Consider the following 20956-nt stretch of genomic DNA (forward strand, 5'->3'; position numbering starts at 1 on the left):
ACTCTAACCCTGATGACAGGTCCCTGCAGGTCTAGGAGAGTGGCCCAAGTAAGACACAGCGACACCACCAAGCGCTGGCGAGGGTGCAGAGAAACTGGGCCCCTCGTACGTGGTAGCTGGGAGCAGAGGAGGGGACCACCACACTGGAAAACCGGGGGGCAGTTTCTTAGAAAACTGAACATGCAACCACCCTGTGACTCAGCACACGTGCTCCTGGGCGTGTGTCTCGGAGAAATGAAGGCCTGTGTCCACGTAGGACCCTGCACATGAATGTTCCTGGCAGCTTTCTGGCTGGAGAGCCAGAACCTGGGAACACCTAGACATCCTCTGAGGGGCATCTGCCTGAACAGTGGCAGCGGCCGCTGCATGGGACATGACTCCGCGGTGAGAAGGAGCAGATTACAGACACGCCATGACCCGGTGGAGCTCTGGAGAATTAAATTGAAGGAGAAAGAGGCAATCCCAGCGAGTCTGTGCTTTTGGGTTCTGTTTATGGGATGTTCTTGAGGTGACAGAATTACAGAAATGGAGGACAGAGTAAGGTCAGGGCATAGGAGGCGGGAAGGAGGTAGGCATGACTCTAAGGGGGCCACGGTGGCGGCGGAGAAATGCTGGTGGTGGCAGAATGTTCTGTATCTTGCCTGTGTCCATGTGAGGATCCTGATATGACATTGCTCTATGCTTCTGCAAGGACATGACCATTGGGAGAGATTGGGTAAAGAGTACATAAAATTGTCCCATATTTGTCTGTGAAGCTACAGTTATTTTGAAATAAAAAGTTTAATTATGAAAAAGAAGCTGGTTGTGAAGCATTTGCTTGTTTTTATCACCCACTGGAAAATTCTTCTAGAGAACTGAAATGGGAACCTTTTTTGCTTCTGAAAAAATTATTTATGTTCTCGTAAAACCTGTTACATGCACGTCGTAAAGAAGTCAAATGATGCAGAAAAACACACAGATGAATCGCCTAAAACTCGTCCTTCGAAGATTACCGTAAAGGTAAATTTTTAAAATACAGTGGTGTTTCCTTCACCACACCTTCATTTGTTCTTTCCTTCCGAGCATGGTCATGGCTGTGCTTGTCCTCATTTTGGCGTCAGGAATTCTAGGCTTGGACTTCATGTGTCTTGGTCAAGGTCAGGTACCGAGTTAGTGTCCAGAAGCAGAACCAGCCCCCAGGCATCGTTAATACCTTGCCTGGCGCTTGCCCTGCCTCTGTCCCCTCCCTCGTCCCCCAACGTGGTCCTCTGGCCACACACCACTGTCACCCGGAAACATTGGAAATGCCCCCACCTTTGGAATCAGGATTTTTTTTGGTCTGGTAAACCCTCTGAATGATTCTGGAGGGTGGGAGGTGCCGGGCCGTCATGGTGATGCGTGAGCCGTGCGCGGGGTACCGTGAAAACTGGGAAACGCGAACACACGTCAGCCTCTGTTTCTGCTGTTCCCTCGCAGTCCTCGTGTCTGTCTTGATTCTTGGATTGCCTACTCATTTGCACCACATGCCTACTCTGTTCCCTTGGAGCTTCCGGGTATTGAGTGGGGCCCTGCAGCAGCGTCTGACCCAGCATCTGGTACTTGGGCTCTCAGCTAGCTGTTGGCCCATTGAGTCCATGAACGGAGAACCGTTGTGGATGACCGCCTGGTTTCTGTCTCCACCTCCAGGATCCAGATCAGCAACCCGGTGGTCATTTCTGCCCGGCTTCCTTTCCTTTCCTTCCTCCTGTTGTCGCTTTTGCAGATGTCCCCTCGTGTGTAGTTTGTGCTAGACTCTGGAAATCCAGGATGGTTCAGCGATCCTCACCGTTGGTGTGCCTGGGCTTCTCAAATAAAACATACACATATTTCTCTTCCAAGCCTGCTTTTCCTGCCCAGTTTTTACTTGGGTAATGACATCCTTACTCATCAGTCCTTCAGACTAGACGTGCCCTCCTCTGGCTGTCTAACCAGACTTCACGCACCTTGCTCTCGAGGGCTTGGCTGCTCAGTCCTGTCTCACCCTTACAGTGCTTAGTGCCTCCACCTGGTGCTGTTAAGCAGTTACACATGTCCATGATGCTCTACGGGTGACCAAGCCTCTCTACTGTGCACCTCCAGAGCCCCTTTCTCTGTCTGGTCAGAGAGCACCTCACACATGTCCCTTTCCCCATGGCTGTTAGAAGCCTCCTTCCAAAGCACAGATGGACTGCGTGGTCCCGTGTGACCTTCGCGAGTATGCATGTTCTCTTCATCGGAAGCTGGTCCCCCCCCCCCTTGTCCCCGCATTGTGAGGGCTTTGGAGGACAGACCCGCTTTCTGTGCTCCTGCGAGCTGGCGAGCATCCCCAGAGGGACCGTGCGGGACAGTGGCAACAAGATCAGTTCTGGACTCCAGGCCTCGTGCCCCAGGTCTAACACTAGCTGGGCATCCTGGGGACAGTCACTGAGTTGCTATGAGTTTTGCTGTCACCAGCTAGACAATGGGTATAATGAAACATACCGTATCACACCAGGGAGCTGAGAGGTGCGTACGTGGTGCATGGTAGCGAGGCTTGGCTGCCCGTAAACATCACAGACATGGGGAGGGATGCCGTGCGAACAGCTCTTCGGGAATAATTGTATGAAACTCTGAAGCATGTCTGTGGTTCCAGCTGGTGATATCAGGGAGCCCCTGTGTCGTACATCCTGTGTCATGGGGGGAGGGGTGTTCTGTTTTATTGCTGAGTTAGAGCTGCCCCAGGGGACCCTCCCCCCACCCCTCCACGCTGGCGTAGAGAGAGGAGGCTCCTTCCTGCCTACATTTGCTGGCATGGCCCGAGTGCTTTAGGGATAGGAACACGCAGTGAGAGTTGGAGAAGAAAGCTGGCCTCACCGCTGACAGCCAGTCTGCACTCCTGGGGGAGGAACCGAGGGGAGTCTCTCCGTTGTAACTTGCTAATGCCCATCCGAACCCATGTGCCCACAGAAGTGAGCAGAAGGACAAGTCTAAGATCTGTTCCAGACCAACAGACCACGGTAGCCCTGTGCGTTTGTGACCTTCAGAACCTCAGAACAGCCTGTGACAGCTGCCAGGACAGGACAGCCATCTGGCGGTGGGTGGACAAGGGAGCCTCCGGTCGCGGCACTCCTGATCCCGCTCCTCACCTGTCCCATGTGTTCTGCGCCCTGTCCACCTGGTCAGATGATTGCTGTGCTCTCTGCTCCCAATTCAGATTCTAAGGAATAGGGAAAGGGACTTGGGTTTCTTACCTGGTTGGTGGCAGAAATCCCATTTATCCCCGTTGGAGCCTAGAGCCTACAGTGACACCTGCATGCTTGCTTTCCCTGTCATCTGCTGGTAGCCAGACCGGGACTGGGGAGGAGGCGGGCCATGCCTGACAGGACATCGCTCTGGGGCCCGGGCCAGAGTCCCCAGCCCCTTGACTCCAGGCTGCACCCTGCTTTTCCGTTTCTCTGGTTGGTAAAACGGTAAATCTACCACGTAGCTGAGACCTCCTTCTGGGGACGGGTGCATATGGAATGTGGCGAACAGCCACGACCTGAATTTCTCATCTCTGTAGGTTTCTCACGACTCAGTTAATTAAGCCTCCAGCTGCTGACGGGGAGGACCAAGGAAGTTGTTTGTACATAAACCTGTATGAGAACATTTTTTCACTGGGAGTTTCTTTGATTTGAACTGGAATAAATCTCCAACCTTAGTTTCTTATCCTAAAAGCAGAGTAGACTGTAAGTACTTTTAGGGGTGGGCGGGTAGTTGGTGACTTCTCTTACCCAGCCTGGATCCCTAGTGCTTAGAGTCCCAGCGAGCGTCTGGCCAACAGAGCTGAAGGATGCAAGCAGCGGTTCCCAACCCTGGAGTATGTCTGGGGCTGGGCGGGGGCTCTGGGAAGAGCAGGCATGCTCACTGCACAATATTCAGATAGGATCTCCAGGAATAGAGCCCGGGGACCAGTAGGTGTGAGAAGCTGCCCAGGAGATTCTGATGGATGGTAAAAGTTATGAACCTGAGTCCAAGGTGAGTGGGAGCTCCAGGCAGCACGAGACCCTCCTGCTTTCACCAGCTTACTCCGGCTTTGGGTACTGCAGGGCGAGTGACGAATATTGTGCCAATAACGCCATACCCTGCAAATGTCTACCCACTTTCCAGTTTATTCCAAGGTCTACCCAGTCTGCTTTCTCTTTATGGAATCATTTGGCAGTTAGTTTTGCAGAACTAAAGCCAATCTGGTCTGATTGGCCCGACGGTTTTGGGTGTGAAATGGTCTGTGTATTTCTTGTAGCCAATTGTATGGGCTTTCTGCTGGACAGCTTGTAAATACTGCCTCTTCGGGCAGGGCTGTGGAGGCGGGCTGCCTGGGTTCTGCCCGCTGTGTAACCTCCGGCAAGTTTTAGAACTTGTGCACATCTCGCTTTCTTCATCTATGAAATGAGAAGAGAGGAGCCATTGTCATCTTCCAGGATTGTTCTAAGGTTTAAATACTAATGTATCTTTAAAGCGTGTAGCTTGCTTGCCTGTTTCTAGCACATGATAAGTGCTTGGTAATTTTCACAATTTTCTTAATGGAAATACTCAGAGCTAATAAATTTGCCCAAGATAATTCATCTGTAGCCCTTGAATCAAAGATGTCTTTGGTCTTAACTGGTAGGGTTAATTCATCACTTGAATATTGGCCTCGAGAGTACCTTGAATTTCAAGCCAGTGTGGCCAGGGGATTTCCTGATTGGAACGTTGCCCCCCAAAAAGCTGGTTTCAGTCTGTATTCATGCACAGTCCTGGAGGTTTATTTGTTTCTTTGGTTTCTTCTCCTGAACCCGGCTCCGCGGTGATGTCTGGCATACAGGGGGTCATTGCACTGCGGCTTTGTTAGCTGCCGAGGGGACGTGATCACACGCTGTAGGAAATGCGCGTTATCTGCCCACCAGCCAGACCCAGTGAGTCATCCTTCAGTGGCCAGGGCTCATTCTCTTCAGCTCTCCCACCAAGCCTTGTCTCTTCTTCTGTTTCCCATCGGACTCCAAGGTCCATCTGAACAGGGACTCTGGTTCCAGGCATGGCGAGGCCATCTGCACTCAGCAATGCCCAGCACATATTAGGTGCTCACTGAATACTTAGCAAATGAAATCTAGGAGAACACAGGATAAGTCCACAAGTTAAGGTTTAAGTTGCGTGGTATGAAATCCGTATCCACATTGTTAATGCGGATATAAAATGTTTGAGTAGGGGCACCTAGGTGGCTCAGTCCGTTAAGCCTCTGCCTTCAGCTCAGGTCTTGGTTCCAGGGTCCTGGGTTTGAGCCCCTGGTCAGTGGAAAGCCTGCTTCTCCCTCTCCCACTCCCCCTACCTATGTTCCCTCTCTCACTCTTTCTCTCTGTCGAACAAATAAATAAAATCTTTAAAAATAATTAAAATGTTTGAATAGTTACCTTAGTTCATTCATCGCTTACTGGGTGTCTTATAGGCTGGGCATTGGGGATAGAGGTAATTATAGCTGATCCCCGCTCTCATGGAGGTGAGGTCTAGGGCAGTTGACAGACTTGTGGCTGCAGGATAAATGGGTGAGTGTGATGATGGAAGGGTACCCTGTACACACCTGGGACCACCGACCAGTTTGTGCTTTATGAACACAGACAGTGAGTTGAAACGCAGCTGGAGTGATTCTGTATATCCATGCTTGTACAGTTGGTGGGAAGTACCCACGTATGTGCGAAATAGACTCTCGAATGGCCTTATGTGGATGGAATGGCTTTGTCTAGGCCTTGCTTTATCTTCCTTCATGAGGAAAATGAAAATCAGAGCAACATTGCTACAGGAGCTCTGGGCCCGAGTTTGGGCCAGTGGGTTTTGGCTTTGGCTCTTCTGCCCTGGCCACTGTCTGGGTGTTGAGATGCTGTGCTGGGGCAGGAGGATTGGGTTAGATGACACTTACGGCCTTTTGTAGTTCTGACATCAAGACCCATCATCTCAACCCATCTTCCTGGGGAGTAGAGAAAGAACATGGCAACCGGGGAGTTGTTGACCTACATTTACTGGGACTTTGTGGCGTGATTTTGGGGAATGCCCCGGGAGAAATGTTGGTGGTCTGTTCCGTTGTGAGGGGCACGCAGGCGTCTTCATGTTCTGTGATGGTGGCAAATGCCTGGGTAAGGTCCAAGCATCAGTGGAGTCAGCCAGGAGGAGGCAGAGGACCGAGCGCTACACGTAATGTACTGGGAGCAGAATTCACTGACTCTCTTCTGTGAGTACCTTTTTCAGGGATTCTAGCTTCATATGATTCCTGTGGTTTAGGCTCAGGATATTTGCCATCATCATGGGACGTTGAACACCCTTTGGCCTCTGCTGTGGAAATGTACAGGCTCCTGCTTCTGAGTTAGCGGGCAACAACACCCAATAGCTTCACTGTGCTGAGTTGGGATGGGCTCAGGCCCGTCCAAGAAAGTGTGGTCTCATACATTGGTTTGGTTCTCTCTCTGAGAGCACTTCCTGACCCCTTGGAGGAGGGGTACAGCTCAAGTCCAGGGCTGCCCAGGGCAACCCCCCCCCCCCCGCAAGGTTACCCAGTGAGATCGCCCGCATTCACGATGCTCTTGGTCGGGACAAGGTGGGAGGAACTCTGTTTTACGTGGTGGTTATAAATGGCAGTAATGACTTCTTACGTTTGTGTTTTGCCTCATGGTTCACAAAGAAGTTTAACATCTCATTTTATCCCCTCGGCGATTCTGTGTGGAAGCTGGGTGGGTTTCACATCTCTTGTTTTCCCCAGTGACTTTAGTGGGGCTTACAGCAGATCAGGGACTTAACCCAGGGCTCTCAGGTATGGCATGGTGACTGAGTTAATAATACTGTTTTGCATATTTGAGAGCCGCTGAGAGTAGGTCTTAAAAGAGCTCCTCACAAGGACAGGCAATCTTGTGACTATGTGCGGTAAGGGATGTTGCCTAGATTCATCGTGGTGATCACTGGCGAGATACAGATATGTTATATAAATTATGTTAGATACCCAAAACTCACATGATGCAGTGTGTCAGTCACACCTCAATTTTAAAAAATAAAAAATAGAGAAAGAGGCTTTACCAAGGTCATGGGCTGAGTTAAGGTGGTTGCGTGTCTTCCTTCCTGCTCCACCAGGCTCTGGAGCAGTTCTTGGACCCTTTCGATGCCCCGCCCTCGGTTCTTTCCTGCAGATGCGTTCCTAAAGCCCCCTGGTTTGGCCCTGTGCCTGGGGGCCTCCTCCACCTCTCTGTGGTATGCGTGTTATTTTAACCCCTGTGAATGAGCTCTTGCCCTGCAGGGACCACCCCCGCCTGACAGCCACCCCCGGCCCCTGGCCCCCCTCTGCACTCCATGCAATGTTCAGATCTGATCACTTCCTTCTAGAAATGGGATACGCTAGTGTGCTGGGTTCTTTTTTTTTTTTTTTTTTTTTTTTTCATTCAAGCTAGTTAGAGCCCAAACTGAAATAGATGATAGCAATCAGTATGCTGCTTTCAGACCGTGACTGGGTGGCTGTCGCTTCCTCCATGTGAGCTGTCCCTCTGTGTGTTGTCGCCACAATGGCTGGCTTGGTGTCCAGGCCATGGTTAAGGACTGCTGAAACCCAAGTAGGGCCAGCAGAGGTATTGCGTCTGGAAAATGACAAGCAAATTAAAGGAATTTTTACTTAAGATGTTTGCAAAAGAATAGAGAGTTGACCTGTTTCTCAGCTGGAGTTTAATTTCAGTTCAGAAAGCAGCTGTGTCCCCGAGGGCTTGGGGTTTCGCTCTGTGACAGATGAATTTAATTGTTGTTGTATGACCATATTATGCTTTTGTGGCTTTCATGGACCTTTCTCCCAAATGGAACAGATTTTTCTATGAAAGTCACACTTCCTTTTTGAGACACGTAATGGTAATTTTGTGGAATGATCTCCTGTTCTTTTAACCCTGCCGAGGAGCAAACACTCTGCTTTCGGCTCCCGGAAGTTCTGTCTGGGTTCTGCCTCTGCTGCCAAAGGACAGCGAAGCAATCATCAAAGCCGGAGAGCAAGACACATGTGCATCATGGAAATTCTCGAATGCTGTTTCAAATCTCTATGTTACTTGGATCTTTGCCTTACAGATAAGGAAACTGAGGCTCAGCGAAACTGAACCAGCTTTCCCAAGGTCACAGAGCTCTCGTGTGGTAGTTCTGGGGTGGCAAGCCAAACCTCGGTCCCAGAGGCCTTCTCTGAGCCCCTGCTGAAAGGCTGCCTCCTGTCACCCCCATACCTTACGATCTCATCTTCGAGGGGGCCACCTGCCCTCTGAGCTCTATGGGGCAGTGTCTGTCTTATTTGCACTGTATTGCCCAGGCCTGACCTAATAGCCGGCACATAGTAGGCATTTGTGGAATGATGACGTGAGGGGTTTCTGATATTAGCATCTTATCATTAACATTCTTGTAGATCTATTTTCTCACCTGACCCTTAAAATGGGGAGGCAGAGTGTTTCCCTCCCCTATTACACATAAGGAAATGATGTTGTAGAGTCTGGAATTGAATTCTGGGTTATGTATTTCCAGTTCATGCAATTTATTTATTATTTATTTATTTATTTATTTAATTTATTTTTTACCTTTCAGATTCTTCTGAAATTCTTTCTTTGGTGAGGGTCATCCGAAGGAGGCACAGGTAAGAAGATTTCACGGTCTTCCAGTTCAGTGGCTTTAAAAAGAAAATTAACCCGTCTTGGCAAGAGCCATTGTGTGATCTGCTGGGAATGCTTAGAATAGAGCTTCTGCATTAAAATCAAGACAGTGTCTGCTCATAACCATGTCAGAGATGAAGTGTGACTGTCTGGCTTACTTGGTTGGGGGTGAAGCTGGAAGTCTTGAGGACACAGGTAAGAACCTTTGTCCCTGCTCGTCGCCCAGGAGCCCATCCCGCAGTGGCTCTCCCGTGCCCTTGCCAGCCCGGCTCTGCTCTCTCGCTGGCGTTTGTCTTCTTGCGGCTTTTATGAATATCAGAATTCCCCTGCGTGTGATCTGAAAATTCACATAGGCAAAACAGAGCTTTTTAAAAGTGTGTAGCACATCTCCCCACTCGTAAAGGAAACACATGTTCATTGGGGAGTGTTTGGAAATAAGAAAGATAGAGAAGAAAATAAGTCTCAGCAGCAGACATCAGCACTAGGACCGAGTCGGCCTTGGGCAGAAAAGTGCTACCACAGCAGGCCAGAGAATGCTGTCCTCTGTCCTCCAAGAGGCCTGCTTGCAAGCTGGGCCCTTGGCTGGTGTCTGGAACTTCCATGTTGAGACGGTTCCCACCACCCTGACAGGTAAAAGCGGCTCCCGGAGTCTGAGCTCCTTGTGCAGAGAGCACGGTTTGTGCCTGCAGACCCGCTGTCCTCCCGGGAGTCTGGAACCTTGTACGCGCCAGGCCAGAGGATCCCGTGTGTGCAGCCCCCAGTGAAACCCCTGATGCTGGGTTCTCTAATGAGTTTCCTGGTGACAGCAACTCACGTGCACTTTCCTGTGAGACTCTGAGGGGGAGGACCCCGGAGCCACCCACCTCGGGGCCTCTGCACCTTACGCCTTTCCCTGTTGCTGACAGGGCTCTGTGCCTTCTTGCAGGGATGAATCTAGCTCTCGGGGTGCCTGTGCGCCGAGCTTTCTTGGCCAGTTATCCAGCCTCTGGGCTGGAGGAGGCAGCAGGAGATCTTGGAGACCCTTGACTAAGGGCTAGTCCTTTTCTTTTTCTCAGCATCAAACTTTGTGTTTTGTTTTGTTTTGTTTTGTTTTGTTTCTTTAGTAAAACAGGTATGACATCTGTCTGAGATGTTTTTTTATTCCACAAACATAAAGGAGCGTTTTGTTACATCATGAAATACTCTTTCAAAACATGATTTATACTTAAATTATACCTTAAAGGTTTATGTAACATTGGCTGTTTGGGGTTTATGGTTTATAGAGCTATTGCAGTTAACGAAAACCCTTGTTTGCAGAACTCAAGAGTGTGTCTCAGCATAGGTTGTCCTTGGGGTGGGTTGGAGAGGGTGTGGTGGTGTGGGTGATCTGGGCAGATGCCTTCAACCCTTCTGCAGAGGAGCAGTTTCTGCTGGCTCCATCATCGGCCATGTTCGAGAACAGCCGCCTCACTGAGTCCTCACCAATATTGAGGATTACCAGGCAAAGCAATTTGTCAACTGGTTAAATTATAGATGATATCATTTTAATTTGCATTTTAAAAAATATTTATTTATTTGACACACAGCCCACGCAGAGTGAGAGCACGAAAGGGGTGTGGGGGGCTGGGGCAGAGGGAGAAGCAGGCTCCCTGCTTGGTGGGGCTCCATTCTAGGACCCTGGAATCACGACCCGAGCCAAAAGCAGATGCTTAACAAACAAGGCCACCCAGGAGCTCCTTGATTTGCATTTTTCGTTATTAGTGAGGTTTGAATGATTTTCTTTTCTGACTTGCCTGCCCATCATGTCTTTTCGATTGAGCATTTCCCATCCTTTGCCCAGATATTTTGTGATGCTTCTGGGCTGAGATAGTGACCTCCCAGGGAGAAGCCTTGTATCCTCCTTCTGCCGTACCCACTCCAGGCCTCTGACATGGTGTGTGTTGGAGAAGTGGGCTTTCCTTACGGTGGGAAGCATGACTTCTGTTGCCCGTTGATGAGGTCCTCCTCAAAAGAAAGCCCCGATGTGTGCACTGGAATTGATACGTGCCACGGAAGGACGCCGTGGCATCCCTCAGAGGATGGGGACAGGGACAGCTGTTTCCATGGGGGAGAGGGGCAATGAGGGGCCTTTATCTGCTCATCACTCGCTATAATGGTACAAATATCTCAACCAGGATGTGTCCATGTATTTCTCATGAAATATAGAAAGATTCCGAATGTGAAAACCTTAATGAGCTCACTAACCCCGTGTGATTGCTAAAGTGACACGGGACGGGAGCAGGGACACAAAGGCACAGAAGGATTCTGTCCCCAGTGCTGAGTCCCTGCCCAAAGGGGACTCGATTGCGGGGCATGTTTGTGTCCACAACAACGACGACTGCCGGTACTTTCTGGCTGCTGGCAGAAAAGATGGCTGAGCACATGCAGCTGCAGTGACCGGGTGGGGGAGGGGAGCTGGTGGCCAGGAGCTGTGTTTGTGTGACAGGCTGACTCCTCACCTTGACTCTTTAGAGGAGGTGCTAGGGAAGGTGTGTCTGGGGGGGTGTGTGTGCAGTTGCTACACCCCCTCAGGTCCCTGGGGCGATGCAGCGGTGACATCTAGTACAGCACATGTGTGTGCCACACCCATGGCAACGCTCTGGAGGGCCCCAGAGGAGGGGCTGGGGTGGGAGGTTAGAGTGGAGGGAGAATGTCCCCATTTTGCATAAATCTGAATTTTATTTTATTTTTTTTAATATTTTGTTTATTTGAGAGAAAGAATGAGAGAGAGATCGAGCATTGCGGGGGAAGGGCAGAGGGAGAAGCAGGCTCCCCACAGAGCAGGGAGCCCAATGTGGGCCTCGATCCCAGGACCCCGGGATCATTACCTGAGCCGAAGACAGACACTTAACCCCCTGAGCCACCCAGGAGCCCCTCATCTATCTGAATTTCAAGTTTCGATATTTTATTATTTAGCGCTTCTTAATTATGTTTACACATTAATCACATTTGTAATGAAAGCAATATTTACTTCTGAGAATTTGAAAAAAAATGTGAAATAACCTGTGACTGTGACCGGGGACTAGTTATTCAGCCTTCCTGTGCCTCGGTTGGGGAGTGGTATTGTATCCATTTTATGCGGTTGTCTCAAGAGTTCTAAGAGATTAAACTCAGATCCTGGCACTTCCTGAGGGCATAGGCTATCAGTTCAACATTTTAGAAGAAAGAGAATGCTAACAGGTCATCCTCGGGCCATTGTAGAGAAAACCTGAATTCAGTTCCCTATAAACAGTGTGATGGAAAAGCATAATTTGGGCGTCAAGAGACTCAGCTGTGAATGGGGCTCTCTGATGAGCCTGCAGTCCCCAGCAGATCCTTGCTCCTCCCGTGCATGTTGGGAGCCATAGCACCTTCCCGCCACACCGCGGGACGATGGTGAGGGGCACATGGGTGCGGGAACAGAATGCATCCAGAGAATCCCACGTGGTCTGTCCTGTGCGGATTTGGCCCGTTGTCACAGCAGCGGCATCAGCGGAAAGGACAGCTTGCCTCGATTTGCATATCTGGGTGTTTGTGTTATTTATAAACAGTTAGAAAAGGCGTGGAAGGCTGTTTGTGGCAAGCTGGTAGATCTGGCAAAACACGGACAGTTCTGTGAGCACAGTTTGCAGGAGCGCGGGCCCGAGCGTTCGCATAAACAAACACATTCACCCATCTTTAAGAGTTGCTCTTAAAAACAGACAGTCAGCCGTTGGCCATATGGTTGATCAGCTTTCCCTTGAAATACAGGGGGTTTGATGGCCAGACGTCTGAAATCTGAAACCATCTTAAAACAGCTTTATCCGCCCCCCGCCTTGCCCCTTTTTTTCCATTATGAGGAGAGAAGAACGGAGAGAGGACAGTGTCACTTTACAGGGGCTCTTGTCACCGTCTGTCCTATTCCCTGTGGACCTGTCATGTCAGCATCACCGCAGGTCGGGTGGAGACATCCTTTCTCCTCTTCTCTGTGGCATGGTTCCGTCCCACATCTGTCACTCTCTGGTGTGTGTTCCGGTTTGTCTGTTCGCACCGGCACACACGTGGGCTCCCCGAAGGCCCAGGTTGGCGTCTGGAGTTGCTGCTGCCCACCCCCAACCCAGGCACAGCGAATTGTGTTTGTTGAGTGAACAGGAAGGGTGAGACGGCCACTCTTCCCTCTTCTGCCAGGTCCTGAAAAATGCTTGTGGGAGATGCTGCGCGAGCAGGGAGTAGGGGACTGTAGGCGACGAGGCCACACACGTCCCTGGGGGACGTCTCATCAGCCCAAATACTTAGCCTGGAAGAAGGTGCGAGTCTTGAGTGGAAACGTGGGGACCGCTTCCTTGGGAAATTAGCAGGTGGTCTCGGCATTTCACACAGGTAAGCGACGCTGCCCTGTGTGCGTGTGTGCGCGTATGTATGTGTGCACGTGTGTATGTGTGTGTGTGTGTGTGTGTGTGTGTGTGTGTGCGCGCGCATGCGCGTGGGCCACAGGCTTCTGTCCTGGTGCAGAGAGATTATACAGCCCGAGGCATGAGAAAACGAGCTGCCCAGCATCACCAGGTAGAGTGGGACCAGAGCCTACCTGTGTCCTTCCCAGAGCCTCCCTGCTCTCACCTCCCTGCCCTCTCTCCTGCTCACACCATCTTCCTCCACTCCACAAAAGCAGGAACGGGGGAGAAAATGTAGCCCCGTGCCCCTGGTGCAGAGAAAAAACCCAGCAGCTTCAAATCACGTTGACAGGTCTTGTACCGAGAGCAAGGGGTGATTTTTTACAATACTTTTAAATTTCACAGGACCTTACATTTCCTCATAAGTTTTATAATACAAGATGATCGAAGGGGTTTGGGGAATGGCGACTTTAGGAAAAGGGGGGAAAATCAAAGAGAGAATTGCAGTTCTTGCTTTACTGTCAGCCTAGCATTTAAGTGCTTCCGAGTCTCACCCGCACTTGTGCTGCAGCTTGGACCATTATGAGGCTAGTGACTACCCATTGTTCTAGAACAGCAGATGCTGCCACCAACTCTCCCCTCTAAGGGCGGTCTTACTCATTTTAAATGCAAATGACAGGAGCAGCAGATGGCGAGGTGGGCTAAGAATTTAGATGTTTGGTCACTGACAGCTCTTATGTCCGGACCTGGGACTGGCTGAGCCCTCGGAGAACTGATTATGATCTGTCCCCTTGCCAGCTGGGCTCTTTTTCTCGCCTGGTCCGGAAGGATTGCTCTCCTGTAGTCCACGAAGATGGATCGCTGATTGTTTTGAAATCACGAAGGGTTGTTTGCACCATCTAAAATTCTGAAGCAGAGAGAGCTATCCAAAGGCTGTCTTCTCTTTGGGCTTCAGAGCTTTCGAATCCGTGTCTAGGGTTTATGTGAGCTAATTAAGGTCTTCTTCAATAGGTAATTGAATATGTTCCTGATTGAACAGGGGTGTGCCCCATGGCATAGCCCCTAGCACTTTGTTTACATGAGGATAGGGTACTTAGAACAGAACCTGGACCTTCTAAATGACCACCTAAATGGGAATTCTTTCTAAATGACTTTCTTAATGAGTGACATGGAGCACCAGAGCGCATGCTTTCATCTTGTCTGAATTCGGATTTGGCATCAGTATTTAGCAGTGCAGCCATAGAACTGGCCCAGCCCCTTCTTCCTCCCTTTATACAATCCAAAGGTGTTTCCAGGGTGGGAGTGCTCCCTGCCTTTCTCCTCACAGGCTGTGCCCCTGTCCTGCCTACCTGACTTCCCTACCTGTCCCCCCTCCTCTGGGCGTTCTGCAGAGGGATCAGCCCCTGCCTTGGCTTTCCTATGGCTGGAAGAGAGGGGTCGCTGCCAGCTGTCCCGTGGGGGGCGTTCATCTTGCCAGTGCTGCTGTCTGGTCACTGAGTGGCACCGAAAGTACATACTTCTGCAAAACCAGAGGTCAAAGTGATGGCAGGACCCATCTCTTTGTCAGGATGCTCTGAGTATCTTAAACATGGCTGGAAAGCCATGAGAAAATATGTGATTGCTGAAATTTGGGGTTAGAGGGATGTCAGGGACTTGTCGTGGAGTGACAGCAGAGCAGGGAGGTGAAGGGGTGACAAGCACGTTGTGCATCTCCCTGCTAGGCACTGGTGGATGTGGGGCTGCATCCCACGTGTGACTTAGGAACTTGTCTGGCAATTGTGTTTCAGCTCCTGCCACAGTGTTCTTCCTCTGCTGTCATGTTGTTCCTCGTACTGTAGGCCTCCAGCCACATGCAATATGGGAGTGTTCTTGCTGGTCGAGAGAGCGCGCTGTCGCTGCACGGTCCCGGTGCCCTGGCTTTCTGGTGTAGGCACCTGGCCGCCAGCATGTGGGTCTCCTGAGTTCGCTGTTTTAGCATACAGTTCAAGGCTCTGGGAAAAGAGGGGCCAGAACCGGCACAGAGATATACTGGAAGGACAGTTCACCAAGTAACCTGGGATGGAGACAGTTTGCACGGGCAGCACGGGACGCGCTCTGCGTGCAACATGTTCTTTTCAGCCCCTCCCGGCAGCATTACAGATTTCTGGAGGATTCGGGGTAACTGGAAACGCCAAAGACGGCCCTCCTACGTGCTGTGGGCAGTCAGGGTTCATTCTGGGTTCATTTGCTCACGGCAGCCTTATTCCAGGCCATGTGTGAAGGGTGGACGTTCTCCTGGTGGGGCCAGTGGAGGGGTTTGCTAGGGCTGACGTATGGGAATGATGTGCATTTGAATCTGTTTGAACTGTGAGTAAGCGAAACACAGGCAGGTGCCCTTGGCCACATTATTTATTAATCACTGTTCCACCTCCCGGTCAGACGCTGGTTGAGGGTCCCTCGAGTCTCCTGCGTGTGTGCACACACTGCCCACACTCACACCCCTCCCACCCATCCATACACACGTGTCCTTTTTAAAGCCCCAGCTTTATTGGCCACGTCTGCTTCCAGCACTTTCCCATCTCACTGCCTCTTCTGTTTTACCTCCCAGACACCTGTTGTCCCCAGTCGGCCTGCCTGCCTTCTTCCTTCCTGGCGTCGGAGGCTCCTGTGGCTGGGAAGCACCCTCACAGTTTCCAGGGTTTTCTGAATCTTGTTTTATCAGGCCCTGGGGATGGCGGAGAGGCTGAGGCTCAGGGAGGGGCTGTGCGTGCTATTTGACAACGATGGGATTTTCTCCCGCGCAGGCAACTTGCCGTGTGCTTAGTGCTAAAGAATGCTTGACTTCCACCCTCCTTAGTGAGGGATGCTTAGTGGATCTAGCCTCGCTTCCAACAGGAAAGCATGATTCGCATATCATCTTGTTTTGTATCACCAGGTATCGACGGATAGGCTGTCCTGGAGCTCCTCGTTCACTCAGCCAGGGTCTGCTGACCTGGGTACGTGTATGCGCTATGGCAGCTGCTTTGCCGGCCCCTGGGACTCACCCCTAGGGGTACTGTCCTCCTGGATGGCCTGGCTCAGACAGACATGCAAAACTGGTGGTGTTTTGAGAATGCTGGAATGGGGTTCCCGCAAGGTGTGGGGCTGAGCTCCTGTATCCCCACCGCCCCCCAAGCAGCTTATCCCCATAGCTCTGTGTGCCTGCCAGAGCCCTCGCCACAATGCTTTGAAATTCTTAGCTTATATGCTCATCTGGATTCCCATGAAAGGGAGAGCTGTCGAGGGACATGGTGTGGGCTATGTACCCATTATTGTTATGTTCCCATTGCCCAGCATGGTAAAGGCAAAAGATGGACAAGGGTTCTTTACTGTTTCATGGAAACTACATGGGCTGAAGGAGGGGTCCCCATGGTTGGGGGAGCAGGGGGTAGACAGGATGGGCTCACCGAGGGAGGGAGTGGGTTTTGTTTCTCAACTTACGTTTGCAATCACACAGACTTAGGGAAACATCGCAGAAATAGCACAGAGAACTCCTGTATGCCCTTCACCAGATTCCCCAAACATTTTACAACATGGGTATTTCCCCTTGCCCTCCCTCTTGCGCTCAATCTCTTCTCTGTGTGTGTGTGTGTGTGTGTGTTTATTCATTCATTACCAAACTGTTTGGAGCGGAGGCTGGATTGCAGGGGTGAGGTGAAGAAGTGGCAGAGGAGAGGTGGGCCGGGAGCTCTCACAGCAATCTGGGCAGGAGAACTCAGTGGCTGGGTCTGGTGGGAAATGACCAGAGAGGTGAGATGGGGTTCACCTGCTGTATGATTTGCTCACAGGTTGGATGAAGGGCCTCAGGGATTTTGGCCTGAGTGGCTGGTACATTAGTGATGCCTTTATTGAGACGGGGACGACCGGGAGGAGGGGGTTTGGCAGGGGGAGTCAGAAGCCGGTTGTAGGGCTAAGACTGAGGCCCAAGCACAGAGGGCCCGGAGCACTGGGGGAAAAGAGCAGAAAACAAGACCTCAAAGAACGTGAGCAATTCAGAAGGATAGAGTTAGCAGATTTCATTCGTAAGCAAAGAGGCCACTGAGATGTGAGGAGTCCTCAGCTCGTCTAGACAGGGCTGAGCCTGCTCAGTCGGTCCCCGCTGTTGGTGGAAGCAGCTGGCTTTCATCCGCAGATGCACGGAACTCACCCCCATGTCCTGTTTCTCGTAATGTGCCATCTGTGTCCCATGGCCTTTGCTTTCACAGCTCTTTGTCACCACTTCTGTCACTTGCCCCTGGGTGTTTCCGTCACTCGACCCCATCTCCCCAGCATTCCTCAGGAAGGCTAGATTCAGCTTCTTTTCCTCACAGAGGGCAGATGGCAGGCCGGGCGGGGTCTTAACGGGAGATGGGAATTGAGGGGAGATTACTGTGTAAATGGTAGGTGGAGTCAGAGCTGGAGGGAGTCATCCAGGGAGGAGCGTACTGATGAGGAAAAAGCCCCCGTCCAAGATGATGAGTGGGAAGAGCAGGGGAGACCAGGCCTGGGAGGCAAGTGGAGAAACTGTGTCCAGAAGGGCATGTGACAGGTGTACGTTCAGAAGCGGTCCCATCAGTGAAGTGAGGGCAGATGTCCCTGACGGTACCGGAGCCCGTCAGAGGAGGGGCCATTGCGACGAGGGAGCCCGACGGGGTGGGAAGGATGGGAGTTGGGGGGCAGCAGTGTGGGCCTCTATTTCGAGGGACCTGGTCAAGTCAGGCTTGCTCTAGATGGCCCGGCCTGATGTTAGGAACAGTACTTTGTTTATTTCGTAAGCTCTGGATCCTTAGCTGGGAGCAGATGAACACCCTTCAGCTGGAGAACAAAACGTGTATTAAAACTCTCTTAGTTGTGGCTCAGGCTATGTTTTGGACATTACTAGGGACATTTTCTCTTTGGAAGTAGGGCCCTTTGGGCCAAGAAGCACTTCCAAGAGAGACACACACTTTCATACAGAAAAGGTTAAAGTGACAGAACAGTGTGCTGTTTTATGGAAGCACAGGTTACCGAGGTAGCATTCACTATAGCATTCACTAAAGCTGCTAGCTAGCATCTTGGCCAGGTGCCTCTTGTTACTAAGGAGACGCTGGTCGGTCACCTGCGAGTTTTGTGTCTTTGAGGGAATGAGTTCCTCTTCTCCGGGGCTCGTTTTCTCCCCTCTGAAATACAGCATCTCCTCCACGCATTACATTGTTGCTGAAACGATGTTCCTGACTCTTCTGGAGGAGGGGTTCTCCCTAGGTTTGGGGGGGCGGGTGTCTCATGAAATATACAGGGGAGATGAGGTTGGGTTTCTCCAAACCAAGGGCCCCACTGAGAGATGATGCTCTGTCCAGGAAAGTTACAGATCATCCTATTTAACCCTTACACCTATGCCCCACACTCCCCAAGATAATGCTTGAGCAAATGTTTCTGACAGATAATTATACTGACGACGAGGAGGGTAACCGTCACAGTCTATTGAGGATTAACCCTGTGGGCCAAGTTCTTCACATGAGGACATGTTGACGAGCTCCATCATTGTCCTTTTCCGGAGAGAGGAGAGTGACGCGGCTGTGCGCTAGAGGCCCCTGCTAGGAAGTACAGGGGCAGAATTTCAACCCAGTTGCTTCAACTCCAGAGTCTGTGACTATTCAATGCCCAAGCACAAGTCCATCATCACGTTCTTTGGGAGCCTGAGTCACATCTGTTCTGTGAGCCCGGAGGCTCCAAGCCCTGAGAAGCTAATGGCTAATGGGAAGGTGACTGTCTTCTTTAATTGGCTTCCACTGACACATGGACATATGTTCCCCAGCCCTCGGTGCCCACCAGCCCTCCCCGTCCACGTGGGCATGGTGGGGGCCCCATCTGCTGGGGAGGGGGAACAGGGGCAGAGCGACAGACGGCCTTCCAGCCTGCCTTCCCCAGAGACAAGCCCATCAGCCCCACACTCCCCCTGCCGTCTGAGCCCCGGTTCTGTGCCTGCTGCTACCGGGAGCCCCAGAGGCATTTCCTGTTCTGCTCTCTGGAGGACCTGGATAGAAGCAGGGTCTGCGGCCTCCGCACTTCACCATGACCGGAGGATAGGAACAAGCTCATCCAAGGCCAGAGGTCAGCCTCTCCATTCGTGGCCCCCCACCCCTGCCCCGGAGTCTGTGCAGGGTCAGGTGTACACGTGGGGTGGCAGCACTCGTCAGCAGGGGCAGGGGGATGGGGTACTGGGTCGTGCATCCTGCCCAGTGTGTATGTCCCTCTAAGGCCAGGCCACCTCTGCACGAACAGCTGGAAGACAGTGAGCCCAAGGAGTGAGAGTTGGCCTCCCGTTTCCAGCTGTGTTTCAGCTCTTAGTGGACTAGCCTTCTGAGTCCTGGGCTTGTCCCGACAGCCTCTCTCAGCCTTGGAGGCTGGGCCTTGGCCTTTAGGCTTGCCTTTCTAGACTTTGCTTCCCTGGATCCCCAGAGCAGAGATGGCAAAGATTTCAGGCTTCCGGCTTTCGTGGCCACTATGCTGCTCTGCTGCTGTGGCATGGAAGCCCCGTGGCCAGCCAGTGAGTGGGGGTGGCTGTGTGCCAACAAGACCCTGTTTACAGACCAAGGCTTCATGCCAGACGGGGCCCACAGTTGTCGTCCACTCCCCACTGGGATGGTGAAGCTACAGATTGAGGCCTGTTACCAAGACCTTCTGCATCTGGTTGAACCTGACCTTTGGGAGGACATCAGCCAGAGGCCGAGCATGTCTTCGGGGGCAGTGTCACTCTTCAGCTGTCCCCTCTCCTAATGGCCTTGCTGGAGGTCTGGATCCTTGGGGCCCCCGAGGTTGTCGGTTGTGGTTGGCTGGGTGCTTCATAGAACAGGATGGTCACTGCTTCTTCAAGGAGCCCTGTTGTCAGTCAGACAGTCCCCTGTGGGTTGGGGCCACCGGGACCCGCAGCATCACCTCCTCTGGGAGCTTGTTAGGAAGGCAGACCCTCAGAGCCCCCTTACCTGCTGAGTCAGAATCTGCATTTTAACAAGCGCCCCTCAGTAGCATTTCCATGGAAGTTTCAGAAGCCCTGGCGGGGGGGGGGGGGGCGGGATTCCAGTGTGAAGGACAGAGAGGAAGCGTTTTGAAAATGCTTTTATCTCCAGCTGTTTAACATTAAAGTATAATTGCAGAACTTGATTGCTGTGTAGGCAGCTGTGTCTGGACCAACATCTACTAGAACCATCTCTGAGTGCTATCTTCCTGACAGAAAGGGGCTGTCGGGCTCACCTTGGGGATTGACATCAGGAGTTCTACACTACCTAAAAAACATGAGGCAGAAGTGTCTGCCCCTCGGTGTGTGCCCAGGTGCCCTGCCTTGCTGAGCTGTGCCTCAGTCTCCCCAGGACAATAGGAGAGATGAGGACAGCCAGGGATTACAGCTCTCATGGTTACAAGGATTCTGTTTGCTTTTGGTCAGGCCATAGGCCTTGATCCTGGCCTCCCGCCTCTGCCATCTCAAGGAGGATGCTTTCCTTCCCTGAGTTGTGGGTGACCCCTCCTCCCTGCCCGCTTTTGGCTGAGGTCTGGGGTGTGGGAGTGATTGGAAATGCAGTATCTTTCTGGAGCTTCGAACTATGGTAAGGAAAAGCTCAGATGTGGGGAGGCCACTTCTCAATTTGTTGGAGGTGCACAAGCTTTGCCCACCCTGCTAGTCTGAAGTCCGAGGGCCCTGCGGCCCCCCTGACCTCCCGGCCCCAAGCTGCGTTCCCGATGACTTAGTTAGGTTAGGCCTTTTAATTCATGTAAAGTAGGCTACAGATGTGCATAGAATGGAGCTGGTAGTGTGAAGGGCAGTGTTTAAGAGCAAACATCTATTGTCTCAGTTTCTGGAAACGAGGTGGCGTACTATGGAGGGCCTGTCCTGATGGCCAGGGCCTCCCTCTCCCTCTACCCCCGCCCCTCTTCTCAGAGAGTGTTGAGTCTGTGAGCAGCTTTCCCACTCTGGCATCT

The 20956-nt window shown here is 51.6% G+C and overlaps 1 protein-coding gene across 6 annotated transcripts in view; it reads left to right on the plus strand.

The window, feature by feature from the left end:
• AFAP1 (actin filament associated protein 1) overlaps window positions 1-20956 on the plus strand; it is a 130648-nt gene that overhangs the window by 20330 nt on the left and 89362 nt on the right. For 2 of the 6 annotated variants that reach the window (XM_045075285.1, XM_045075316.1), the window contains exons 2-4: window positions 8575-8623; window positions 12804-12995; window positions 15921-15981. The gene's annotated coding sequence lies outside the window, so the exon portion shown is untranslated. The remainder of the gene's footprint in view (window positions 1-8574; window positions 8624-12803; window positions 12996-15920; window positions 15982-20956) is intronic. The other 4 variants (XM_045075287.1, XM_045075311.1, XM_045075296.1 and 1 more) reach the window with 3 other exon arrangements.

The sequence above is a fragment of the Mustela putorius genome, unplaced genomic scaffold (genome assembly GCF_011764305.1).
Source record: "Mustela putorius furo isolate JIRA1106 unplaced genomic scaffold, ASM1176430v1.1 tig00000083_pilon_pilon_pilon, whole genome shotgun sequence".
Classification (NCBI taxonomy): Eukaryota; Metazoa; Chordata; class Mammalia; order Carnivora; family Mustelidae; genus Mustela; species Mustela putorius.